Source organism: Zophobas morio, unplaced genomic scaffold, assembly GCF_036711695.1.
Source record: "Zophobas morio isolate AGI-343-1 ecotype UQ-CSIRO unplaced genomic scaffold, CSIRO_AGI_Zmor_V1 ptg000002l, whole genome shotgun sequence".
In the NCBI taxonomy this organism is placed as follows: Eukaryota; Metazoa; Arthropoda; class Insecta; order Coleoptera; family Tenebrionidae; genus Zophobas; species Zophobas morio.
The window spans coordinates 3,380,330-3,393,082 of NW_026972107.1; the positions used below are offsets into that span (position 1 = coordinate 3,380,330).

The 12,753-nt window shown below is 32.3% G+C and overlaps 1 protein-coding gene across 3 annotated transcripts in view; it reads left to right on the plus strand.

The window, feature by feature from the left end:
• The window catches only part of LOC135124538 (leucine-rich repeat, immunoglobulin-like domain and transmembrane domain-containing protein 2), a 243,474-nt gene that overhangs the window by 142,099 nt on the left and 88,622 nt on the right, over positions 1 to 12,753 (plus strand). For all 3 annotated transcript variants that reach the window (XM_064049680.1, XM_064049691.1, XM_064049670.1), the window contains one exon: positions 5,312 to 5,353. The gene's annotated coding sequence lies outside the window, so the exon portion shown is untranslated. The remainder of the gene's footprint in view (positions 1 to 5,311; positions 5,354 to 12,753) is intronic.

Genomic DNA, 12,753 nt, shown 5'->3' on the forward strand with positions numbered 1-12,753 from the left:
TAAAGTCGATATTTCCCTATGCAAATACTATATGTATATGGTATATGCATACAAAAATACCAATTAAGATTTTAAAATGAATATACCTATTAACCAAAAAAAACTCTGGATAAAGAAGTAAAATACCTACAACAACACATTTAGCCTAACACATAATTTTTCACTAAAAATGTCATTATAAGAGACCTCATTAGCCAAAATCGGTCTTATCTTAGCTGATACTAGCTAGGATAAGACTGATTTTGGCAGATGACATATCCTCTAAGAAAAGAGAAAGGGTGGGTCGGCGGGGCTATCGGCTACTAAGATAAAACTGATTTTGCAAATGGCATATCCTCTACGAAATTTATTTAAATTATTATAAGAAAAACACTTTCAAATTCTTTCCAAACAGGAATACCTAGAACCCAAAGATTACATGATTGTTTTCCGGGTTGGGACTAACACAGTTTTTAGGCTCAACGTTTCGCACACTTTCGTAAGTGGCATCTTCGGGAGCAGGGTTGAGAAATTAGGAATAAGGCAAAAGAGCACGGGTACTCAGTATGTCAACCATACCAGAGGCGAAACTCTTCTGGTATTATTTCCGAAACTTAGTCAAAGACAGTTTCCTCTACATTTCAACCTCTGGAAGTTTTTTTCGGCTTTATTTATTTCTTCAATAATTGCTACCATTTTTCCAGAAACACCCATTGAAATATCAGACTTTTTGGATTTAAAAGAATTGCATTTCATACCGAATATTCCCAAAATCTTCCCCGGGAAATCTATTTCCCACAATTTTTTGGACGATTTTTGGATAACTTTTTCATTTCCCCTTCGAAATTTTTCGACCATCTTCTAAACGTAACTAACGACATTTTTTTATACCTTTCGACTTCCAAAGTTATTTTCGATTTGATTTTTTCGTTACTTCTACCATTTTTTCAGAATAGCATTTTGAAATATGACGGATTTTTGAATTTTGTTTAAAGTGCATTTCGGTCCGAATATTTCTAAAATATTTTCTCGGGACAATAAACCCTTTATTTTTCGAACCAGCAGGAGGATTTTTGAGGATTTTTGGACAACTTCTTTTTCAATACTTCAAAATTTTGAAAATTTTCAACCAGCTTCAAAATTTGACCAAAGACATTTCCCTCTAAATGTTGAACTCCAGAAGTTACTTTCGGTATTATTTCTTCCATAACTCCTACCATTTTTCCAGAATCGCTCATTGAAATCTGCGAAAGTTTGAAATTTTTAAAAAAATTGCATTGTAAACCGAATATTTCTAAAATTTTCGCCTGAATCATATTTATGGAAACAAAACGTCGAAATCTAAATCCTAGAATTTTTTGAGGATTTTTAGGCCAATTTTGCAAAATCAAGATTTTTCTAAACTCAAAATTCCGGAATTCACCCATATGATAGTTTTTTGAATTTTATTAAAAAATTGCGATTTCTAAAATTTTGCACCGAGACCGTGATGTTTTTGAATTAGCACGTTGAGAATTTTTTCAAAAACAAAATTTTTCGAAATTTTGCACCACCTTCGAAACTCAACCCAAGGCTTATTTTTCATGTACATTTCTATCTTGCGAAATTTTAGTGTTTACTACATACTTAAAAAATTAAGCTACTAGCTAGGATAAGAGTGATTTTGGCAAATGATATACCCTCTAAGAAAAATACATATTCTGGTACATTTCAACCTCTCGAAGTTTATTTCGGCTTCATTTCTTTAATAACGGCTACCATTTTTCCAGAAACGCCCCTTGAAATATCAAACTTTTTGGATTTAAAAAAAAATGCATTTCATACCGAATGTTCCCAAAAATCTTGCCCGAGGTGCTATATTTTTGGAATTAACAGTCGAAATGTATATTTTGGACGATTTTTAGATAACTTTGTCAAATCCAAAATTTTACAAATTTAATTCGCCTTATAATAAACATTTCGGAATTTTTCGACCATCTTCGGAATTTAACTGACGACATTTGTAAATTTCGACTTCCAAAGTTACTTTCAATTTGATTTTTTCGTTATTTTTACCATTTTTTCAGAATGGAACATTATAATATGACTGATTTTTGGATTTTGTTTAAATTGTATTTGAGTCCCCATATTTCTAAAATATTATCTTAGGACAATAGAAACGCTTAATTTTTCGAATCGGCATGTTGAAATGTATGTCCCAGAATTTTTTTGAGAATTTTTAGACAACTTCTTTAAAACAAAAATTTTTCAATACTTCAAAATTTTGAAAATTTTCAACTAGCTTCAAAATTTGACCAAATACATTTCCCGCTAAATTTTGAACTCCTGATGTTACTTTCGGTCTCATTTCTGCCATAACTCCTACCATTTTTCCAGAATCGCTCATTGAAATCTGCCAGTTTTTGGAAACAAAACGTCGAAACCCAAATCCCAGAATTTTTTGAGGATTTTTAGGCCACTTTTGTAAAATCAAAATTTTCCTAAACTTCAAAATTCCAGAATTTACCAATATGATGGTTTTTTGGACTTTATTAAAAAATTACGATTTCTAAAATTTTGCACCGGGACCGCGATATTTTTGAATTGGCACGTTGAGGATTTTTTCAAAGGCAAAATTTTTCGTAACTTCGAAATTTCGAAATTTTCCACCATCTTCGAAACTTAACCAAAAGCTTATTTTTCCTGTACATTTCTACCTTCCGAAATTTTGGGAAATGACATACCTACTTAAAGAATTGGATAATTTTGATCTTTAATAATTAATGAAATATCGATAGCTGTGCTCTTGGTGTCTCACCCTGTATATATTAAAGAAGGTAATCCTAAATTAAGCCAAAAAATCTAACTGAATGTGCTTTTATCTCGTACAAAGTTTTCAATCTGAAGAAAATTTCTGAATTAACTCAGGTAATAATTGTTCAGCAGTAGTAAAATATTACATATTTTTAAATGTACAGAGTGTCCCATCCGTCCGCTCGTGACTGGTACATACTCCCGTCAATTATTAAAATATGTTTTAATGCAATCTTATTATTGTTAAATATATATAAGTTCTTTAATTTCTCAATCCTGCTTCTGAAGATGCCACTTACGAAAGTGTACGAAACGTTGTGCCCAAAAACTCAATTAACACGGTCCCACCCCGGGAAACGATCATGTATTGATCCCGCCAGTGGAAGCTTCCGTAATTATAACCTAAAGATTGCGTTAAATTTTTCAAAAGAAAAAACGGTGTTCCAAAATTTAGTCAAAAACAGGTCAGGTCAGAATTGTCCAAAAATAGTACAAAAAGGTCCCCCAAAATTGTTTTCAATATTTTACAAAAAAAATCTCCATAGGCTCCTAAAATAATACACGTACCCATGGTGTAAAATAAAACACCAGGGGGCCTAAAATTAACTACGTCAAACATTTTTGCTGTTTTGCACCTTCGCTTTATATCAGGCAAACATTGTTGTCAAATGGAATTTTATCAAATTATTACAAAAACAACACAAAAAAATCGGCACTGTCACACAGCTGCTTGTGAGGTTATAAGAAATTGTTCGTGATATTCTTCCATCTAGTCCATTTTGAAAATAACATTAATAACCATGTTAAGTATTTTTCTTGTATTACACTGACCATACAAATGTCAAAAAAGTTAATTCCATGGCTGACTTGACGACCTTTTTTTTTTCGCTCAGATGACATTAATTATTCACGAACTTTTCCACGTAAAGTAGGCGTTGATATTTTCGTTGCGGACAAACTGATTCGATGGTGTAGTTTTTTGTCTGTCAACAGTTAATTATCTCGACGTTTACTGTTTTACGAGTTTTCAGCTTCATTTATCACACAGTATTTTTTAATCCAGTAAACAAAACTTTAATTTTGTCAATGTCAAATAATTTAACCCGACGCATATTTGCGTTTTTTTTTTACTAATAAATAATTAGTCCTGTATAATAGAGAACAAAAAACAAAATAATATCTGGTTGTGAGTGAAAAACAGGACGTAGTTGCAAAGAATGTCAATTATATTGTAATAATGCTTAAAGATTTTGATAAATAATTGATGCACAGTGGAGAAGCCATTAAAGCGTAACAGAAGTGGAAAGGAAAAAATATATTACGACGACAATAATCGAGTTTATAAACTATTAAAGACCCATAAAGACAATACATCAAGAATATTCCCATTAAACTGAAAACATTCCCGATCAATACACGCGCATATCAACTGGCGTTCGCATAACACTTTAACTAACCTTTACCTCTTGTGTAGTTTTATGCACAAGAAAATCGTGCACTTCGTTGAGAAAACGTAGCACAAATCTGGGCCAAATTCCGAACATCGAAGGAAGCGCACTTAAACTCGAAACTCAGCGTCAAAATAAACACCGGATGAAAGTGAACTCCAATTCAAAGTTTTAATTAGATAAGAAGTAAAATCGATGAGGAGTTTTGTCACACAACCCTTCTTCCATGATCGAGCCTGCTAAAATTTCGCCGCCGGTTCGAATCAATCTGCTTTAACCCAATTTAGAGTCAGTCGATTTTGTTTCCTTCTTATTTGGAATAATTTAGCAGCTCGGGACGCAGCGTTTTAGTTGATTAAGAAAATAATTAATGCCTTCTCTTATCGGTCGAAGGACACTTTGACAGTTTGCGCAGCCCAACGATTCCAGCCGGGGTGCGTTCGATCGGAAGCATCGCCAAGCGAGCGCAGCGAGCCGATTTAATAATATACATAGGGGACGTGGGCTTTACGGGTCGTATTCTTGTTGTGGTGGTTATAATACGCGGATGTCGACTACTTCGGGCATTTCCATATTTCATTTCTGCATGTTGTCCCAAATTAGATCGCCGGTGTAGTCGGGATAAAAACACGCGAGCATTTATTGGGACCGTGCTCGTCGCATGACAAAGTGGATCGGACATTTCGCGTCGATATTGTTTACAGTGTTTCAAATTAATCATCAACTTTAATTGGATACGCCTTTTTTAATAATCTTTCGGGACGGCGCTGTCATCTGCAGGCACGTTCGACTCGACGGAGGTGAAAATTTATTATTACCATCATGTTGCTGCACTTCCACGTGAAATATGTGCGCGCTGATAGTAAAATACCAACGCAATGCTTTTTTTATATAGATAAATAACGGGGACATTTATCTTTATTGTGATTGCGAAACGCTGCCAATACCGATGGGAAGAGGTGATCTTTCACTCGGCTGGGTTTTAATGAATGAACTCGAGACGAGATTGCTCGCTTCCGGAACATCGGGGAAAAAGTACAAACGGCCTCTGTTTATTAATGGATAATGAATTAATCTCGAGTGTTTTTCAGGTGGAGAGGGGCATGGACTAAACGTCGAATTGCGGAAAGTAGGTGAGTGGGCTTTTGTTTTTTCACGCGAACAAAGCGGAAGGTGAAATTCGCCGAGAATTTATGTCCGACGCGAACATCAAACAGACCGGAATTTGCAACCGAAAACCGGAGCCTTCAGATCCCGATAGTGTCAATACAGAAACGATTCCAGACTCGACCCGAGTTACTGCCAGACAGTTTCAACAAGTCTCGGCAATTCCTGCAAATTCCAGATAATTCCATAGAAGTATTAAAATAACTTAATAATGCTCCTTTCGTATGATAAATAAATAAATAAATAAATAAATAATAAATTTATTATCCAACAGGCATTGTTGCCTATAATGGATACAAAAATTAAACATCAATACATGCGACAAATACATAGTAAATAAATATATATACCTATAACGTAGAGACATTTATGTAAAAACACCATTATAATCTATATAAAAAGCTAACACTCTCTTCTTGAATGTATAAGAATTAAAATTTATTTGGAAAATATACTCATTTAAGCTAAGACAATTATACAACCTTATGCTGGAAATCAGTGGACTGTTAAAGTGATGATGTGTATTCGGAATTCTGTAGAAAAAGGTGTTGTATGATCTGGATCCTATCCTAGGAACTAACAAGTTTAACTCATTGAGAAGCAACAGACTGTTGATCTGTCCATTGAGGACTTTTTGTGAAAATACCTATTTGGAAATATTTTTCGCCTAGCATATAGTGAACTTTCAGTAACAGACCAAATAAGTTTACGCTGTTCATAATGCCGTATTGGGTAATGTCCAAACATTTTAAAATATAAGTGCTTACAAAATTTCCTTAATATATTTTTTAGTGTATTAATATGTATTTGATAAAATGAACTCCAGATAATGCTACAGTATTCCAGTTTGGACCTCACAAGACTATAGAATAGGAGTTTAATACATGATACATTTTGAAAATCAGATGTATTTCGTATAATAAATCCAAGCATTTTTAGTGCAGAAGAACTAATGTTTTCTATGTGCGGAACAAAGGTTAATTTCGAGTCCATCATAACACCCAAGTCTAACACTTGATCACATAACTCTAAGGGAGTGCCTTTAACATTATAATAAAATTCATGCAAATTTGGAATTCTCCCAAATTTCATTATTTTACATTTTTTTATATTCACTTCCAACATGTTCCTGTCACACCATAATAGCAATCTATCCAAATTCTCTTGTAAATCAAAACAATCTGCTATCGAATTTATAACACTTACAATGTTTACATCATCTGCATATATAAAGGCTCTACAATTAAGATTCTCGAGGACATCATTAAAAAATAAAACAAGTAGTAAAGGTCCCAAATTTACATACATACATACATACATAGGACTTTATTCATGTTAAAATAATACATGATTAGGCGGAGTCTAGCCATAGGCTATTCCACTCAACCTTACAAAATAAATATTCAATGCAAAAACAATAAAATAATAAAATTAACTTAGAGATGCAATAGTTATGAAGAAAATAATAATATAAATATGTATATAATAACCACAACAAAAATATATAATTCACACAATAATTTAACAGTAAATATTAATAATTTGGATACAGGATATATATCTACAAATATGGGCGTCCCAGATAGCTAAATTTATGACGATTCCGAGTGCAACAGAATGTTTTTTATTTTTTTCCGAAAGCTGTTCACAGAAGTACAGTACAGCAATTCAGAATTAAACTTATTATAAGACTTAATAATGTTAAATGACAATGATTTACAAAAAATAGAGGTAAAAAATCTTGGCATTGACAACTGCTGAAGGTTCCTTAGTGGTATATTAGTATCTAAAATACTTTGTCTTGAGCGAAACTTCCGACGCAAATACGGAGGTGATGGAGTTTTAAACAACCGATATACAAAAACTGCTAAATGATATTGAAATACTATGTCCAGCTTCATCCACCCAAGTTCACGAATTTTGGCTGACACATGGTCATATTTCCTCAACCCAAAAATAAAGCGGCAGCAGTTATTTTGAATTTTTTGAACACGATTTTTGTCAACAAAATCAAGAAATGGATAGTATATTATAAAACAGTAGTTAATATGAGATAATACTAACGCTTCACACAATTTTTTCCTGAGTTTGAAGTTCAAAATTAAAAAATTTGAATAAAGCATTTTTAGCGCCAAATAACATTTTTTTATGACGTTCGAAATATGAGATTTAAATTTAAAATCATCATCAATAAAGAGACCTAAGTTCTTTACAGTTTGCAAAACAGGCAGCTTCTTATTTCCAATTCTAATATCTATATTATTAGCAATAGCCATTCGGAGTTTTTTAGGTGCAAAGCACATGCATTAGTTTGCATTTATCAGCATTAAGTTTTAAATTGATTGAAGACGCAGCTTTAACAATATTCACAAGGTCTTTATTTACATCATTACACGCATCCTCAACTAGGGAAGGCTGAAAATGAAGCAAAAGTTGCGTATCATCAGCAAACGCTCTTTTTTTACTTGATGAAGGCATGCTTAGCAATTGGGCAGTATATATGTTACAGCTAATATCCGAAATACGTTATTATGCATAATAACTAGATATTTTAGGAATTATGCGTAATAACTAAACTTGTCAGTTATTATGCATAATAACTGGAAATATTAGGAATTATGCGTAATAACTGAATTTTTCAGTTATTATGCACAATAACGAAAACGTTTAGGTAATATTGATAATAACTAAGAGAGGACAAGGAATTATGCATAATACCTGAAACACTAGTCATTAAGCATATTGCTTAATAGGCCAGGGCCGATATTTTGAGAACAAAAAAAAAATAGAACAGGATCATACCCATTGGAAAGGGAAGAAAATATAACAAAAATAAAAGGAAAAATAATTTACGGGCGATCTCCGGTCGGGAAGTGGAAGAGGGTGAGCTTTTGAGGGTAGAAAACGGTTTATCACGATTTCCGGCAAAACTACAAGTCCTATCGAAAAAAGTTAAATAGCAAAGTTCTAGGTAATAAAAGGATCTACAACTTTTGTATTTAGACTTTTTTTACATAACCTCAAAATTTATGCGAAAAATGCAAAAAACCGAGTTTTTGATTTTTTATTTTTATCTCTCACAGAAAAGTTTTTTTTCACGAAATTTGGTGAAAACTTACCTAGTTATGTCCCAAACTCACTGTAATTTTTTTTATTCAAAATATTTATTTTTCCCCCTTATTTTGATTTAATATCGAAAAACCACCCTAATTTTCAATCGAAAATTCTCACGTCAAAATGTTTGCTTTTTTAAAAAATCGGCGTGCTTTTTGTTCGTTGAAATCTCTACTTTCTGATGGTCTAAAAAAAAGTATACATTACTATGGCAAATTTTCACAGGAAATCCAAAAAAACGAAAAACTCGAATTCGAATTTTTTTTAATCATGTAAAATTTTGAGTTATTTATTAAAATTTACACTATAATTACTCAAAAAAGGTAAGATTCCATGTTACACTGATAAACTCAAAAATTTAAAATCCATGAAACAAACGCCTTCTGTTGGTGGGAGATTTGTCAATATGAATGATGATTTAATTCTTGCCAATTGATTTCAGAAATCTTAATTGATTCAGGGCCGGTTGCATAAACGCAAATCAAATTTAATGTCTGATTAAGAACAATTGTAACTATGATAATAACAATCGTTACTATGGAGTTAATCAGAGATTAAATTTGATTTGCGTTTATGCAACCGGCCCTTAGTGTTATATTGTCATTTTTACATTTATAAATATATTTGATGAATTGTAATACATTTTTTGCGATATATTCTTCGTTTGCATGTTTTTTATAACAAATATTGGCCAAATTTGACAAAATTTTATCGTCTAACTAGCAGACCCAGCAAATGTTGTTTTGCCATATAAATTATTTCTAGTGAATAATTTAGTAGTTAAATAAAAAATTAAATCAAAATAAATAAATTATAATTAAATTAAAGTATAAATTATACATAAGAATTTATCGTACGAGAATGATTATATTCAACAGCCATCTTGAACCCTATTGCGTATCTGTGGATGAAAGAAAAGATACTAATATCGTTACTACAAAATGATGGTTGGTGGTAGAAGGGTGAAAATTTAGGGTTATATGTATTTTTTGAAGCCAAATCTTAAAAAAATAAAAATAACAAATTTTGTCCGAAAAATAACAAAAAAAAATTTTGGGTGGGCCACCCTTATCACCTAGGGTTATAAAAATAGTTTGCGACCTATTCTCAGACCTACCGAATATAGACAGAAAATTTCATAAAAATCAGTCAAACCGTTTCGGAAGAGTTTGGTTACACACACTGTGACACGAGAATTTTATATATTAGAAGACAATGAATTTACGATGTCTTTCTTTCCTTTTCCGGCAAACCCAGACATTGTATCGCAACTAGAAAAACAATACAGAAATGCAACGATATTTTTGAAAGATTCATATTTGAAACTATTGGACGTGAAAAATAGATCTTTTACATTTCCAGAACTTGGTTTGAGAAAATAAATGTCATAATTATTTGAATTCAATTGATTCAAAAGGACCAAAATATCTTGACCCACAACTATGACAATTTTATTAGTATCTCTGGCAGTTTCTATCGAGATTTTAATTATGTCTGTAGATTCCAAAAGTTTTTTTTTAAATAAGTCAATTCGTCACGATTCTCTTCAAGTAACTCAGCCTGCACGTGTATTTTTATAGACGATGTGTTCATTCTTCTGATGGGCTAAAATTTTCCGTAGGCCATTCAGGTATGTAGGTTATCTTAAAATAGCACTAAATAGGCACCTATGGATATAATTTAAAAATTATCCTACAACTTTAACAAAATATTGTAGATGTCTTATAAAGTATTAAGTGTATTAACTTATTTGGTTGTTAATTATAGTACTCCTAGTATATTTCGATTTGCAATTTTTTTATATATCAATGTAACATGGAATATTACATTTTTCGAGTAATTAACGTGTACATTTTAATAAATAGCTCCAAATTTTACATAATAATTAAAACACAAATTTTTGAATTCAAGTTTTTTCGTTTTTTTGCATTTCCTGTGAAAATTTGCCATAGTAATGTATAATTTTTTTACACCTTCAGAAAGTAGAGATTTCAGCGAACAAAAAGCACACCGATTTTTTAAAAAAGCAAATATTTTGACGTGAGAATTTTCGATTGAAAATTAGGGTGGTTTTTCGATATTAAATCAAAATAAAGGAAAAAAATAAATATTTTGAATAAAAAAAATTACAGTGAGTTTGGGACATAAATAGGTAAGTTTTCACCAAATTTCGTTAAAAAAAAATTTTTTGTGGGAGACAAAAATAAAAACCAAAAACTCGGTTATTTGCATTTTTTGCATAAATTTTGAGGTTATGTAAGGAAAGTGTAAATACAAAAGTTGTAAATCTTTTCATTACCTACAACTTTGCCATTTAACTTTTTGCGACAGGACTTAGTTTTGCCGGAAATCGTGATAAACCGTTTTCTACCCTTAAAAGCTCACCCTCTTGCCCTTTCGGACCTCAGATCGCCCGTAAATAATGTTTTTCTTTATTTTTGTTATATTTTCTTCCTTTTCCAATGGGTATCATCCTGTTCTAATTTTTTTTCACTTATTACCATTTTCAAAGGCTTCGGCACTGGTCTATAATATGTCCAGCTGATTTCAAAAAAACGGGACAAGATGAGCAATTCAGGTTCTCATAAATCAATGAAAAGCAAAGGGAATATGACGTTTATATAACTGTAATTTGTCGCTTTTTTTTTTAAATCAACTGTACATGTGATATGTAGAGGAAAGCGAGGCAGGGTGGGTAGCTTTTTGGAAAATATTATGCATAATTCCTGTTCCTTTATTAGTTATTATCAATATTACCTAAACGTTTCCGTTATTATGCATAATAACTGAAAATTTCAGTTATTACGCATAATTCCTAATGTTTCCGGTTATTATGCATAATAACTGATAAGTTTAGTTATTACGCATAATTCCTAAAATGTCTAGTTATTATGCATAATAACGGATTTCGGATATTAGCTGTAACATATATAATAAATAAGATGGGTCCTAAGATCGATCCCTGAGGGACACCCGATGTAATTAATGCTAATTCAGATTTTCCTGATTCAAGCACAACTTGTTGATAACGATTGGAAAGATATGATCTAAAAAAATTAGTCGTAGTTAAATCAAAACCATAGTACTGCAATTTAGCACATAGTAGATCGTGATCCAGCGTATCAAAAGCCTTAGAGAAGTCTAGAAATGTAGCTACAGATGCATAGCTTTTATCAATGGAGTCTATACAGTCATCCACTGTGACTGCTAAAATAGAAGTTGTACTGAAGCCTGTACGAAAACCAGATTGATCTTCTGTTAGAATGCCCTCAGCAGAGATGTAATTATAAACCTGTTTATAAATAACTTTCTCAAGGATTTTTGATAACGCTGGAAGGATACTTATAGGCCGTAAATCAGATAACGATTTGACAACAGTTGATTTGGGAACAGGACGGACAAGGGCCATTTTCCAACTTTGTGGAAAAAAAACAGTCTCTAAACAGCAATTGATAATATGAACCATATGTTTACATATAACAGAGAAGCATAATTTAATCATCTGAAGGGTAATTCCATCATATCCTGACGCATTTGATTTTAGAGCAGAAATTATGTCTAAAACCTCACCTTCCGTAGTGAGCGAAAATTTGAAATTACTTCCATCCCGGTATTTTTTATTCAGAATTTCATTAGTTGCATCCATACAGTTATGTGGCGGAGTAAAAACTGAAGAAAAATAATCATTGATTTCACTGGGGCTAAATGAACATGTATCCGAAAATTTGTTAGAATGCTGGACATTAAGACGTTTGAGGGATGCCCACAAACCTTGTTTATTCATAGACTGAGCCTGAAAAGTGAGAAGAGCTCTTTTTTCTCGTCTAATTGCTGCTAATGTGAGATTTCTTAATTTTTTATAGTAAGTCCAGTCGTCCACTGGATTTACTATATTTGAAATTTGAACCTTGTATTTGGGACCTTTACTATGTGATAACACAATACCGAGAGCAAATAAAACAACCTGTCTCTAAAAACATAAGTTTTCATCGAGCTATATCTCACGACGAAAAAGAAGTAAAGAAAAGTGCTTATTACGTGACTGTGGTAACTGATTTAGTGGGGAACGAGTGGCCTCCTCCACATTTCTGTGTAGTGATCTATGTCTCGGCATCATTTCCCACGCCTCTGCTTGAAATTATCATCAGTCAAATTAATTTCTTCATTACACACGCATTTTCGTGTCTGCACGAGTCCTGTAGCTGCCAACAAAGAAGTAAAGCGCCAATTGAAGCCAAACTAGAGCTGAAAG